Genomic DNA, 15,426 nt, shown 5'->3' with positions numbered 1-15,426 from the left:
TTCTTAGACCCATTGTGTTATTGAACAAGTGTTCAAACTTATGTGTTAAAGACAATATTAAATAATATTGACATTGGCCCAAAAAGTCAGCTATAGGTCATGCCCTGACAAAAAATTTAAGAATTTAAGTTTATTGCCATAGTCTAAAGCAGACACTAATAGGCTGTTTCTGTTTGCTTCTCCAAATCTCTTTTCAGCGTCGTCCAACAGGGTTTATTTTCTTTTTTTCCATTTTTTGAACGTAGCAGTATTTAGTATTCATGTTGATATTGCCTTTTGAAATAAATTATTTTGATTGTCTTTAAGTTTTTATTGCTTATTTTGCACAATATTCACAATAATGCTATTATTGTAATTTCCAAATAATCATAAAAATATGCTGCATTTATTTATTTTTTACAGTATTAGACTGTGAAATCATTTAACAGTTTGAATACAGAAATATACTGTATTTCTGGTTTACAGACAACTACTGTAAAGTCAATTCACAGTATGAATACCATAAAAAACGGTATATTGCTGGCGTCCCTGCTGCCAGCTCTTTACTGTTATTTTACAGGGAAATTATTTACAGAGCAGATGGAGCATAGAGTAAATTTGCATGTTCTCTGCATAACACTGGTATTAAACAAGGTGTGCATGAATGCCATGCTCCAGTGACAGTATACACAGAATGGTAGGGGGCCAAGGATTGAGCCTTGAGGAACACCACAGGTGAGCTGGACCACAGAGGAGGAAGCATTACTGACCACAACCAAACAAGCTCTGTGTAGGATCTGAACCAGTCTAGGACATGATTCCTGATGCCAACCCACTTTTCAAGGTGATCCAATGAAATAAAAGCATTGAGATCAATGTTAATTGAAAGTAAATGAAAGTACAAGATGATAATAGCTCTATGAGGGCAGTTCTAGTACTATGATGTGATTGGAAACCTGATTGAAAAAGACTTTATGATTATCCACAAAAGAAATCAACTTTAAATAAACAACCTTCTCTGAGACTTTCAATAAAAATGGTAATTTGGAGATTGGTCTAAAATTATTAAAATCAAGAGGGTCAAGGAGAGGCTTCTTGAGAAGTGGATGCACTGCTGCTTGAGACAGGAGGAAAGCAGCCAGTAGACAGAGAGCTATTTACAATGAGTACATTTGTGTTGCTGAGCCAGTTAAAAACCTTCATCGGAAAACTGGCAGGCATCTAAAGGACACAGTGGTTTTGAAAATTAGGTGGACATAAGTTATTTTATAATTTCTTATGAAACCATCAGTATGTCCGTTTTCCATTTACATTCCACTTGTCTGCATTTCTTCTTAATGTCTCTGGTGCTGTTATTTAGCCAAGGTTTAATATGAGTTGTTCTGACTCCTGGCTTTTGTATAGGTAGCCTACTATGGAATGAGGAATGATTTAACACTTATTGTTAGTTGTTCAGTAGCTTGTCTGTAGACATATTTGGGTTTCAATTACTGCTGTGAAAGCCTTGTGAATGTTGTGGGTATTGAGGAAGCTAGAACAGAAGTATTTAGGGCCTTGAAAATGATAGAAGCACAAGCTATCCTCCCAGACATCAACACTATCAATATTAAAACAAGAGGAGAGAACAATGTCCAGGAAGTGTCTCTTTAAATGAGTGGGACCCTCAACAAATTGAGAAAGATTAAAAGATTTCACATTGTCTATAAAAATCCACAGTAGAAGAAGAACCAGAGGGGCAGCAAACATATTTGTTAAAATCCCTTAAAATCAAGGGGCATAGCAGCAGTGGAGACCCTCCTTCACAGACACTCAGGGATTGAAAGGAAACCAGAATCAAGCGTCTACACGCAAGTAGTTCAGAAAATGACGATTGAATAGAACCGGTTTTGTACATCTACAGTATATGATGTTATTGTTTACCATAAATTAGTTTGCACTGAATAACTGTTGAAATATTGAGCTTAATCTTTTTTTCTAGAGCTCAACTTCATAGAAATTTAACACCCACATAACATACAATCCTGGCCCACCCATATGTTCTATTCTAACAAATTTAAACCACTAAGGGACCTCCTAAGTCTCACCAGTTGTATCTCTTCTTGGTTTTGAGCCGAATTATTCATGCAGGGCTACACTAGTAAGGTGGTATATGTTTAGGATTAAGATTAGTTCGGTGATGGGTTTACAGGACTTGTGGCGTCTTTTGAATGTTGTTTTATGTTTTTTCTGTGGGGTTCTAAGGGGGGGTTGCTGCCTAGAGTGCACTTTTGTAAGACAAATACCAAAAGGCAGACTTTTCAGCAATATGAGTGGTTATGAGAGTGACAAAGGATAAGGTACCAGGGGAAGTAACTGCGAGAATGAACTTAACTGTTTGTACCTGGAATGTTAATAGCATTAATGAGCCTGTAAAACGAGGCAAAGTATTATCCCATCTTAGGGAAATGCAGGCTGATGTGATTTTTTTACAGAAAACTCACCTGGTGAACAAAGCCCATCCGAAAATTTCAGCTAAATGGATTAATCAGGTGTGTCACTCTAATTTTCTGCCAAGGCCAGAGGGGTGGCTATTGTCATACGCAAAAATATTCCCTTCCTACATCATTCTACTATTGCAGATAAAGAAGGGAGATATGTTTTAGTCACAGGTGAGAAAATTTTTTGTTTAATCCCTGATTTTTCTACTTCAAACTTAATCATTGGAGGTGACTTTAATTTGGAGACACAGATCAGATTCTTTTTCGAAACAAACGATAAAAATGATGTATCGCCAGTTCTTTTATGGGAAACATTTAAAGCATATATAAGGGGGTGTGTCATATCCTACCACGCCTCACAAAAGAAGCTGAACAATATTAAACGAATACAATTAGAGCAAGTAATACAAAAACTAGATGCTGAAAATGCTGCACAACCATCTGTGGAGAAACATTATAAAATTTCAGTTTCAAAATATCAATTGAATAAAATTCTTTCGGAAAGGATCTCTAGGGCCTTCATGTACATTAAACAGACCTATTTCGAATTTAGGGATAAGCCTCATAAAGTACTGGCAAGACAACTATGTATGAGGGAAAATGACAGAACTATTCTTTCCATAGAATCTCAATCTGGCGCCTCTATTTTCTCTCATAAGGGACGTCAATACTATATTTGAACAATTTTATGAAAAGTTATATACTTCATAAGCCCATGCTTCACCAGAGGTCAGGGCACAGTTCTTGGAAAGGTGCAACCTCCCTACTCTCTCTCAGAAGGACAGTAATTTCCTTGACATGGAATTCACATGCGATGAAATAACCAAAACAATTAACCTAAAGCCCAGGACCAAATGGGATATGCAATGAGTTTTATAAGAAATTCAGTACCGTCTTAGCTCCGTATCTTTTAAAATTGTATAACAGGCCCTCAAACCCGGCACATTTCCTCCGCTCCTTAATGAAGCGGTAATAACTCTTATTCCCAAGAAAAGGGAAGATCTCAAATAGGCGGGGTCATATAGACCAATCTCTTTATTAAATACTGACCTCAAGATATTTGCCAAATCCTTAGCAAGAAGACTAGGCCCGAATGTAGCGAAACTGATACATCCAGATCAGACTGGGTTTATCCCAAACAGACTACATTATGAAACAGCTGTTTCATAATTTCAGACGTCTTCTAAATATCATTTACTCACCCAAGCTTTCTAAGGAGGAAGATTTGTTTATTTTGAGTGTAGATGCCGAGAAGGCTTTTGATTGTGTAGAATGGCCCTACCTATTTGCCGTGCTAGAAAAATTTGGTTTTGGAGTAGATTTGTTTCTTGGATTAAATTACTGTATTCCAACCCTAATGCCAGAATCCTCACCATCGAAAATATTTCAGATACATTTAAACTATATAGAGGCACTCAGCAGGGGTGCCCACTCAGCCCACTGTTGTTTGCGTTGGCCCTGGAACCCCTGGCTGAAACAATTAGAACATACTCAGAAATTCATGGTTACAACACTGAATTTACGTCAAATAAAATTTCACTTTATATGGATGACATTTTATTATATATAACGCAGCAGAAATCATCAATCCCTGCTCTGCTAGACACAATTGAATTGTTCAGTTCCTTCTCGGGTTATAGAGTCAACTGGAATAAAAGCGAATTTATGCCAATACGTTGCAAGGACCCAAATATCCTAGCACAGATCCCATTTAAACTGGCTTCTGAGGAGTTGACATATTTAGGAATTCAGATAACAAAGAAATATACTTTACTATTTGAGGCTAATTACACAGTTTTACTTGAAAAACTCAAGCTAAAGATAGAATTTTGGAAAACACTGCCAATTTCAATGATAGGTAGGGTAAACGCAGTCAAGATGATCTTTGAAGAAATTGGATTCTATAATTCTTTCTTTTATTTGGAACAACAAATCTCATAGAATTATAAAAGGTCACCTATGCAAACGGAAAGAAATAGGAGGACTGGCCTTACCAGATTTCACTCGCTACTACTGGGCCGCTAATATTCGTTGCATCGCTTACTGGCCGGATTGAGACAATCCTTTCTGACAGCTGGTTGTATATAGAACGTGAAGATTGTCTACCTTACTCACTTGGGGCTGTATTGATGTCTCCCATCCATCTCAAAAAATCACTTTATAATCACCACCCAGTTATACACAATACCATCCTAATTTGGCGACGGATGTCCAAACAACTCAAGCCTAGATCTCTATCATTTGCACTGCCTTTAATGGCCAAACTGGCATTCCCACCTTCTCTTACAGCTGGAGGTTTTGGCCGGTGGAGGGAAATGGGATTGTGTAGGGTGGGGGATCTTTACTTTCAGGGCACTTTTGTGTCGTTTCAGCAGCTCCAGGAGAATTATAAAATTCCAAAGACGGATTTCTTTAGGTATCTTCAGGTCCAACATTTCGTTAAAACACATCTCCACAACTTTGAAAATGCTGAGCCAGATAAGCTAGATCTTTGCTTTAGTAAGAGTATATTAGATAAGCATGCCATTTCATCTTTTTATGGTACATTGCAAGATCACGATCAAGTGAATAAAGGGCCAATTAAAAGGAGGTGGGAGGAGAAGCTGGGGTTGGAGATAACGGGAGAGGTCTGGGAGAGGGCACTGCGATTTGTAAACCAGTGTTCTCTTAATGCAAGACACCATCTAATACAGTTTAAAATTACTCACAGATTACATTATTCAAAAGGTGAAACTGAGCAAAATCTACCATGATCTGTCACCTATCTGTGATGAATGCAACTATGCAGAAGCCGACCTACTGCACAGTTTTGTATTGTGTCAAAGGTTACAGGGATTCTGGTTGGAGATTTTTTCTTTTTTTACAAAAATCTTGAAAGTGCAAATGAAGCCTGATCCTGTCATCATCTTATTTGGCGTGTCAGAAACTTCTCAAAAGCTCAATACCGCTTACTGTCTTATGGTCTTCTCTGTGCTAAGAAACTGATTCTGCAGCATTGGAGAGGGAAAGAACTCCCATCTTTCAGCCACTGGATAACGATGCTAACAGATACCCTTCACCTAGAGAAAATCAGATATGTCCTGACAGACAGATTGGAGGAATATAAGAAGATCTGGGGACCAATGATCACCTTTTTGAAAGGAAAGTAAATTATTTGTCACTCGGGCAGCTTTAAGATATATCACTACTAGGTAGCATACCTCAGAGCCGCGTGGGATTGTTTGTTTTATTATTATTATCATTGTTGTTGTTATTTGCTATAGATGCTTATGTTTTGTCTGCTTGTGGTTGTTTTTCTTTTCTTTTTCTTTTTATTAAGTTCGGTGTTTTGTCTCTATATTATTGCTCCCAAGTTTTTTTTTGTTTGTTTTTTTTGTCCGTCCTGTAACAATGTTCTTAATGTTCTCACCGTTATTTTGTCATATACACAGATGGAAAAACCCAAGGAAGCCTTGTTTTACACAATTTGTAATACCCGTTCTGGATTTGTTTTTTGCTTCCCAATAAAAATATTTAAACAAAATCCCTTAAAATCAAGACTTTAGCTTTTCCCGTTTCTTTGCTTTGATAAACATTTGAGTTGAATTTTGGGCGTAAATGTAAACTAAAGCTCAAAGTAATCAACATTACATTTACTTTAAAACCAAGTGATTCAAATTGATTAAAAAGTTCCCAAGAGCATGTGGGGGACATTTAAAGTTATCCTTATAAACGACAAATAACACACAAAATAATTGAAACCAGGAGGAAGTTTCATTCAATGCAACACGGTTATCTGAGTTTAACCAAGTATCAAGAACTATAACTGATTTGATGATATGAAGTCATGACTGAAAAATGTATTTATTTGTCAGAGATCTGACATTTAACAAACCAAATGGGAGCAGGGCTGAGAATCTGTTTCTGGTGACACTGGGAATCTACCTTAACAGGTGCCACAGAATGACTTCATAACTAAGGAGAGTTTGTCTTATGTCTGTATGTACCTCCAAAGGGGTTAAAGTTTGAGTTCAGAGCAGAAACGTGGCTGAAACGCTTCGAGCCACATTGGCAGATGTATGGTCTGGGACCTAAAAAAAAAGTTTTTCTGCACTCAAATACATATATATAGGTTTGAGTATTATTAGAGACTGTTTCGAATTAACAACACCACCATTAACCATTAACAACAGCAGTACTCACTGAGGGTTAGCGATACTTTTGGGCGCCAGGAAGCATTTGATACCAACCAGGCTGCAGCGGACGGACACGTCTCACCGTGAAGTCGCCCACGAGGAGTGTAGGAGGGCAACAACACAGCCACACAAGAGGCGGCGGAGTAGTGGTGAAGTTTTTTTTGGTTTGTACATTCAGCAGCTCTGCACACATGACACATACAGTATGCAAGCTCTCACTGATCTACCCACTCCATTGCCAGATTGTGACACTTTCCACTACTGGTTTCCAGCTCTAGCAAACAGCTATTTTCAGCAAAGTAGCTCTGATAAACCCACTGTGCATGACCTGCTCAGCACTGAATACAGTGGACTATTCAGTAGCTAAAGAGCCAGATACTTTTCTCAGGATGGTGGAGACCAAAGTTTAACTAAAAAAGAGTGACTATAAGACTTAGCTTCATCAGGTGCCAAAAATGAACGCAAATAAATGATGGTGTTGCTGCATGTCTGCTGGATGTATAAATATAGTGAACTGTTTTGCTGGGTATAACGTTATAATGTGATGTATCTACAGCTTGATGCACCACTAATAAGTAGAATAAAAATAATTTACTGCAGGTTTAGGCAACTAAAACTAATTACTTACAAGTAAGGGGAAACTCTGGTCATGTTTATAAGAAACCAGTGTTGACTGCTGAAACAGGATGGAAACAGCATCTTTTTATATTTGCTGAGCTGAACTTCCGACTCGACCTGCTCTCTGAAAGATTTTGCATCGCAGAAACACCATCACACTATGTCTGCCTTTGCTTTTGTAGCACAAAGCCCATTACTGATGGGGCCACTGGAGGTCAAACATGCATCATTTCATGCATTTGAATAGAAGGTTATATGCTGTCATTTCTCTTGGACGTTCTCAAATGAAACAGAGTTTACTTGACTAGAAGTCGTAGATGCGGAAAGGGATTTCCCTCCTTTTAGGCAGCCACTGGTGTGAACATCTGCTTGCAAAGACTTGACTTAAGTACTACTTAATACACAGTGTGCATATGTGCTATTAGTAGCTATATAGAGATGAAAAGAAAAAAAACCCAGAAGAAACACAATAATGAAAATTGGAGGTTTCCGACAATGTCCTATTGTGCTTCATTATAGGTGACAGTATAACACTGACGTATCAATATCACGGTGACAGTGAAGTCCATGACAAATAACAGCACACAGGTTTTTTCCAAACACAAATACAAGTAGCATTTCTTCCTCAAACAAAATCCAGATAGAGATACAAATATTGACTCGTGTGAACACGTCGATTGATTATGATCCAAGTGATTTAAAAAGTTCTACAAGTTTCACTTTGACCAGATAGGACATTCACTCACAGTCTGCGTTACGCTCCACAGCCTTTGTTTATCAAAGGCTCAATTCAGATCCAACAAAAGCGAGGTGCTGGTTTGCATAAAGTTTCCAGAGGTTTCACTCCATTGGTTTCCTTTCACGTTACTTCTTTTTTTCCTTCTTTTTTTTTTTTTACAGATGGAGCTTAGTCAGCAGATCGTGCACAATGCTCACCTCTCCCAGAGACAAAGAAAGCGCCTGCATTCTGTTGTAAGGCTCAGACATGAGTTAAAGCAAACATGGTTTTGTATTGATTACCTGCGACAGGAGCCTTTTCAACGGGCTCGGAGATCTATGTGTATTCACTGAAAAACATGCACGAGACGGGTATTGATTCCAAAGCATTATGCACGGCCCATTCATAATAATACATCAGTGAGAGTGGAGCTGTGAGCAGAGGAATTAGCAAGACAAATTCCTCAGACTCAGAAGAATGATGCACTGTAAAAAAAAAAAAAAAAAAATCTTCAACAAGCAGACAAAATATTCAGAGGAAACACCAAACACGGTCTTACCTTAAAACGGGGGCAATATATTATAGAACTACTAATTTATTTAAGCTCATCTCAGGGATTAATAAAACATACATTTCTCACACATGCTTTTGTATAAAGTTTGTATAATCAAAGGCAGCTAGCTAGAAAAATTCTGCTTTTTTATCTTTGGACAGGATAAATGTATTCAATCGTCCTACAATAGCACAGAAGGAATTATGTGATTGTTGGATGAAGGAGTGTGGCCTTTGGTTTAAAATGGTGGATGGACATGTGGCACATTTAACTTTCATTGTACTTTCATTCTTAGATAACCACAGTCTTTCCCTGAGATGTTTTAGCTTTAGCTTTATATCTGATTTGCTGTAACCCACATCACTAAGCTTAACTTTGCTGTAGCTGCAGGTATTTGGTCATTACGCTAGATAAGTTCACCAGAGTTAGGACAATTCAGTTCATCTTGAGGAAAACATGAAGGTGTGTACCAAATATTACAGCGATCCAGACAATAATTGTGGAGAATTGTCACCTAAAGCCAAAAATGTCAACTCCATATTGGCGGCAGCATGCCTTGCTGCATGGCTAAACAGTCAGTGAAGATACGAGGTGTTGACTATTTCAACAGTTAACCAAAACCACATTCTCTCCCTTTAGTGTTTTTTAAAGGCTGGACCCCAGGGTCAAGTCTCCTTCTTTACTCTGACCGTCCACCCGGACCACTTCCTCATGACTCCTGTGTGCTACAGGAGTGTGGCCGTCTGCACATGTTCAAAAATCTAAAATAATTTAACTTTATTTCTCATGAAAATATCACCTGTTTCTTTCACACAGAATTATTTTACCATATTAAAGAGATGCATGATTATGAATTTACACAGAACTAAATCATCTCACCTTCCTGTGCAGTGGACTCTTATTTTATCCTGACATCTCGCTCAGTTCAGAGGAGCTTTTATTGTAGGAGAAAAGCATCTGTCTGTCTGTCAGTGTTTTTGGTGAGCAGTAAGATGCTCATCTGCCAAAATGAATTAATGTGGTCCTCACTTTGCTGTCAGCTCAAATTACATTCTGAATTTCTAAATAATTAACTGTGGCAAAGCAAAAGATATGCAAAGAGGCTTGAAATGTGAACAACATAATAAAACTGTCGGTGCTGCGGATTCGCTGAGGGAAGATCTCCGAAAAGTTTGTGTTCTCAGCATTTTATAATCTGAAGGTTGTATACGGAGATTATTCCATTTATTTCTGTATTAACCAACATATTTTAGCCAAACACCTACAGCTCAGATCCATGGCTTGTTCCAAACCAGACTCCGTCAAAGTCAACACCTATATGTTTGATCCAGTTTGCTGTGCACAGCTACACAGCTGGTGTGAATAATAAAGTAAGAAGCAGCACCTACTCGAGCTGCATACCATAATCCATCTGCTCCGAGCCGACTGCTCACTGTCCCATTGTTTATATGTCTGCATGACTGTACAGCATTATTTCCCATTTGTACCATACAGAGGATATTAAAGGGCCACACACCCTTTCAAATCATATAGTTGAGCTGCCTCGAGGCCTTGAAAAAAAATCTCATTAAATCACTCTTCCAGTTTCATTTAAATAGAATATAACAGCAAAGTCAAAGTGACACAAAATGGTTTTTCTGACGGCGTAAAAATGGATTTTAAATGGTAAGATTTCAGGGGAAGAGTCTACAGATGACATGAAAAAAAAAAATCAAATCTAGTCCGATGTCTTTTGACGTTACTTAGGTCGGTGCTTTACTAACTTTCTCCTTTATTGCATCTGTTATCCAGCCACGGGGTGTGTTCATGCAAGAGTTGTTTTCCACCCATTTCATTGTTTTCAGGAACAGAAATATGTTATTAGGTGTTGTGCCTGTGGTATATAAGGTGTGCAAGAACCAAAGCAAAAAGTGGTTTGTGGAACAACCAGAGCAGTTCTCTCTCTTATTGTAAGATCTGATTAAAACAAAACTCGGAGTATTTGCCTCCTATTAGTTTTATACATCGTATCAACAGCAGGATACTGGTTTTGTTTCCTGTTGCTGTTGCTTGTCTAAAACCAAGAAATTACATGCGTTTTAGCTCCTCTGGTTCCCTCGTCCTGAAGTCTCTGGGCTTATTTGACATAAGGTCTGTGGTTAACACAAGCTCAAGACATTTTCACATTTTACTCTACAACATAAAAAAAGTCAATAAATATCCTGATTTCTTTAAACTTTTCCATCTGTTAAAAAAAGGCCGGTTATAACAAGTGTCTAAATGAGACGACAGGTTGTCGGGGACGTTAAACGTCATCACGTAGAACATGAAAACCGATCTTCTCACCTGTCCACCTTTACTGCCTCGTTGTGAGGAAAGGCTTCTGTAGAAGAGGTCAGAGCTGAATCAAACTACAAGGGGAAGTTTAGTGGTGGTCACGTTGAAGTCATGTGACCGTTGTGTAGTTAGTTTATAGCCTAGCATTAGCTTTTTCCTTCTGCTGATTGTATTTAGGCTTCAAACATCATAAAGTGCTGTTCATTAGTGAAGATGATCCTGCTGTGTGTGTGTGTGTGTGTTTGTGTGTGTGTGTGTGTGTGTGTGTGTGTTTGTGTGTGTGTGTGTGTGTGTTTTCCACATATTCCTCATATACATAGTATAGGTTTTTCTCTGTTCAGCTGCACATGAACAGAACCAATCTTGATGCCGTGCGGCCTACAGGACTGGATTGCAGAGGTCTGATTGTTGTTATACCTCACTAATGAGTTTCTCTTCATGGACTGGAGCAGCTACGCCGCCCCAGAGGAAGACATGCAATTACTACGAGCTGAAGATGGAGTATCTGTAGGACGAGCCAATATATGGAGCATATGGAGAAAAAAAAGATGTTTTACCGGCACATCCACCAGGAAATAAATCCAGCACTCATTTCAGCCACATGGTGGTTTTCTTCTGGCCCAGTATCGGCCCGGTTCCTCAGCCTGAATCTGGCTGATACACAGCATGATTGTCAGATGCTACTTCCACATCTGGACCGATTCTGGCGCGCAGAGTAAATCGGCTGTCAGTCAACAGCAGAGGATAAGAGCCACACTCAGATTTTTAAGAATACGGGCCACACTTGGGCCGAGCACCCAGGCATGTGTTGGGCCAGAAGTTTCATTTTGTTCTCTGGGAAGTGTTTTCTGTTGACATGCCAGAAGACACCTATGGGTGGGTTTACAGAGAAAACAATATGCACATATGTTTTGATTTGTCGTACACCACCAGTGTGATTTGGAGCTTAAATATGAGGGGTACTGTGATTGGACCCAATCTTTCATCAGACTTCAAGAGCTCTGGTAGATTTGACTTTTGTTTGTTTCACTGTGAAGCAGGCGGCTGAAGGCAGCCCAGGGGTGCTGAAGGGTTTTTTTTTTCTCACCATCTTTATTAAAGACAAGACAGACAAAACTGCAGGGAGCAGCAGAAAAAAAACTCAAAATTACTAATGAAAATATACAAATCTAAAACATAAACAGCTCAGGAAATTAAAGTCAAGTCAAATCAGTGAATGAAATATAAGTGAGCAACTTAATTAAACATAAAAATCATCATCTTCCACAATTTTTGAGAGATGGGAGGAAACTGAAGACATTTTTTTCTCTCTTCTTTTTCTCTTTTTTGTGGTCCAGCAGGTCATGTGACCCATCACCTCGGCTCTCCAGAGACTGATTCATTCAATAAACTACGCCACAGCCTCGCATGTGCTGAGGTCTGGGTTCTGTTTGTGTTTTATTTGGTTTTGGACAGTGGAGGCTTTAGCGAGGTTGGATGTAGCTATTCCTCATAGAATAAGAATATAGAATATAAACTGTTGGTTTAGTTCTGATCATTAGAGTTGCTGACAATAATGAATAAAATGTAAGGCTTATATTTTAAAGGTCCATATTGTACACTTCAAGTGTTGATCCATAAGAAGATATATTTGTGGTTTTAAGAACCAAAAAGCATCTCAATGTAGTTTTACATCTCCTCTCTCAGGCTTCTCTCTGCAGCTCTAGTAACAACAAGTCAGTGAGCCAATCAGAAGAGAGGAGGCTCTGAGCCTTTCTTCTGATTGGCTGACTGTTTTCTGAGTGATCCAATAAAAATATAGCAGATTTCAGGTAAAACGCTCAGAGAAACCAAATCCTGTAAAGGTTTGGATGGTGGGTCCAGGTGGGCGGGGCTTGGTGACTGCTTTGTTGTTACATCACAAAGTTCCAGAAGTCCTGACGGCTGGTTTTAAGGCTCAGTTTCTGAATACAGGCTGTGTGCATTTCTCTGTGGACTGAGGCTTTGATACTTTCACAGTGTTAATATAACCTTTATACAACATTAGACCCTTAAATATGCATTATTATTATTATTATTATTTATCTTTTTTGGCTTCTCACTGGCAACATAATAAGCTGTGACAATATTGACATGTTATCCCCTTGTAACGTTTTCAGGGTGACTGACCCGTGCTTGTGTCCACCAGATGAATATTCTCCGTCCCAGCTCCATGTCACTTTTGCTGCTTTCTGCTGTCTGGTGCTGAGCAGGTTGTTTACAACGGGTTAATCAGAGCCTTTTTTTTTTTTTTACTGAAAGCAGCTGCAGCGAACCAGAACAGTTGCGTTGTAAAACCAAAAATTTAAACTGAAAGATGCTAATAAAAAAAGCTCAGCAGAGATGTGATGAATGGCAGAGTTGAAAGCACCACTACCTGCATGTGTTCATTGATCTGCTGTTAATACAGAACTATTGTTAGTGCAGCTTCATGATGTTGCATTGTGACCATGTACTCAGAAAGAACGTGACCAAAGTGAGTTGAAAGAAATGACTTCTCCTGACAGAGAGAGATGTAAATGTCACTGATGAAGTGATAATTCAAGTACAATATTAGCACCAAAACATCTGATATCAATCAGAAATCCACCACGCACATTTACAAAGAGAATCCGTGAAATTCTGCAAAAACCCAGCAGAACACCCACGAGCTTCAGCGGACTCCCGAACACCCCAGCGCTGTATTGTTGACACCTGTGTCTCTGTCTACTTTCAGTTTTATTCACTTTCTAAGCAGTGGGGTAGATTCTGTCATGTTGCTCAGGAGGACTTCCCAGAGGGAAACAGATGTTCTTTCATCAAGCTCTCCAGCAGAGTAGAGCAAAGGAAAGGAATTGGAAAGCAGAGGAAGGAGGGTCGAGAGAGAGAGAGAGAGAGAAGGAGAGAGAAAAATATAAAAGAATGCAACACAGGAAGAAGGAAAGGAAGCAGACGTGGAGGAGAATTAGATGGATGTGGAGGAGAAAAGGGTGGCTCTCTAGGGCTCCACGCCAGACACTCCCATAATGGTTTTCCTGCGATCTGTATATATTAGCAAATGCTAATGACCGAAGCCACGGCTTGGCATCACATTTGAAATGCTCTCTGCTTGTCTATTACTCTCTGTCTTTTTTCCCTCCCGGAGAGAGTTTTATTATTTCTAAGCCTTCCCTCTAACAAACACTATAGCGCCTGGTGGAGAACTTTCATTCAAAGTGGGCAACTCTGAGTGTTTTCCTGTTTAATTATTTACAGCCATTTGCTTTCTTATTTGAATTGCAGATCTCGCTCGCTCAGTGTAGCACGTGTTTTGGTCTCCGCTACAGACTCATAATCTCTCCTTCCCCCCATCTGCTCATTTCGCCTTTCCCCTCGTAGCAGACACAACAGGTGCCGTGTAAAAAAGGAAGGAGAAAAAATAAAAAACACAGCTTAATGAGGAGATCAGTAAATCATATGTTTACAGAAAAGCCCCTCGTGACGGAGCTTTTCAGAGAGGCTCGCTTTGCTCCTCTCTGAAGCCAAGCGAGCAGCCTGCCTGGGCAACATGTGTCATATTAATTCTGTCCATGAGGGTTCATGGACTGCCGCTGCTGCTGCAGAGGAGGAGCCACAGACGCACACGTCAGGACACACATCATTCATCTCTGCCTGGCGCGGCGCCCCGGCCCACTCTCAGCATCACACAGGGCTGGAATACATACAGTGCCAGTTCAAAAGCCCCTTCACTGTTTTCACATTTTCTTATGATACAGCTGAAATCATTTAAATGCATTTTGTTCCTTCATCAGTATACACTCAATACCCATAATGTCGAAGCAAAACTGAATTTTAGAGATGTTTGCACACTTATTCAAAAGGAGAAGCTGGAGTATTCAGACCCTTTACTCAGGACTTGTTGAAGCAGCTGTGGCAGCGATCACAGCCTCTCGGGTTTGATGCGAGAAGCTTTGAGCTCCTGGATTTGGGGATTTTCTGTCGTTCTCTGCAGATCCTGTCAGGCTCTGTCAGGTTGGACCGGACCGTCCGTGGACAGTCATGTCTTGACTGTGAGTTTAGGGTCATTGTCCTGTTGGAAGGTAAAACTGAGGTCCTGAGCTCTGGATCAGGTTTCATTAAGGATCTCTCTGTACTTTGCTCTGTTCAGTCCAGTCTCCCTGTCCCTGCCACAGCCTGACGCTGCCTCCGCCATGCTTCACTGTTGGGGTGGTGTTGTTCAGGTGATGAGCGGTTTCTAGTTTCCAGATACAAGAGATGCTGCAGTGAATCATTGTACATTTTTGTGGCCATGTGATCAGTGTTTCATTTTGTTAAGCGTCATCTAAAGGGTTATGTGAACTATACTTAACTTTGATTTGACTTCATATGAAAGAGGGCAAAGGGAGGATGTGACGGACGCAGCTGGATCACTCTGACATACTGTATATTTTGCTCCTCGCAGCAGCAACTGCAGCTGAAATGATGTGATCAATATAACACTCGCTACTGATCGATTATGGGTGACAACAAAAACAACAACAAGAAAAAAAAACCACACCTGTTCCTCCTGAGTGAAGTTCTGGGCCAGAGGGAAGAAAACCCACCGACATTTAT

Source organism: Seriola lalandi, unplaced genomic scaffold (assembly GCF_002814215.2).
Source record: "Seriola lalandi dorsalis isolate HSWRI2012SDOR001 ecotype SW California unplaced genomic scaffold, Sedor1 jcf7180002054970, whole genome shotgun sequence".
Taxonomy (NCBI): Eukaryota; Metazoa; Chordata; class Actinopteri; order Carangiformes; family Carangidae; genus Seriola; species Seriola lalandi.
Note: the sequence above shows the minus strand (reverse complement) of the source record.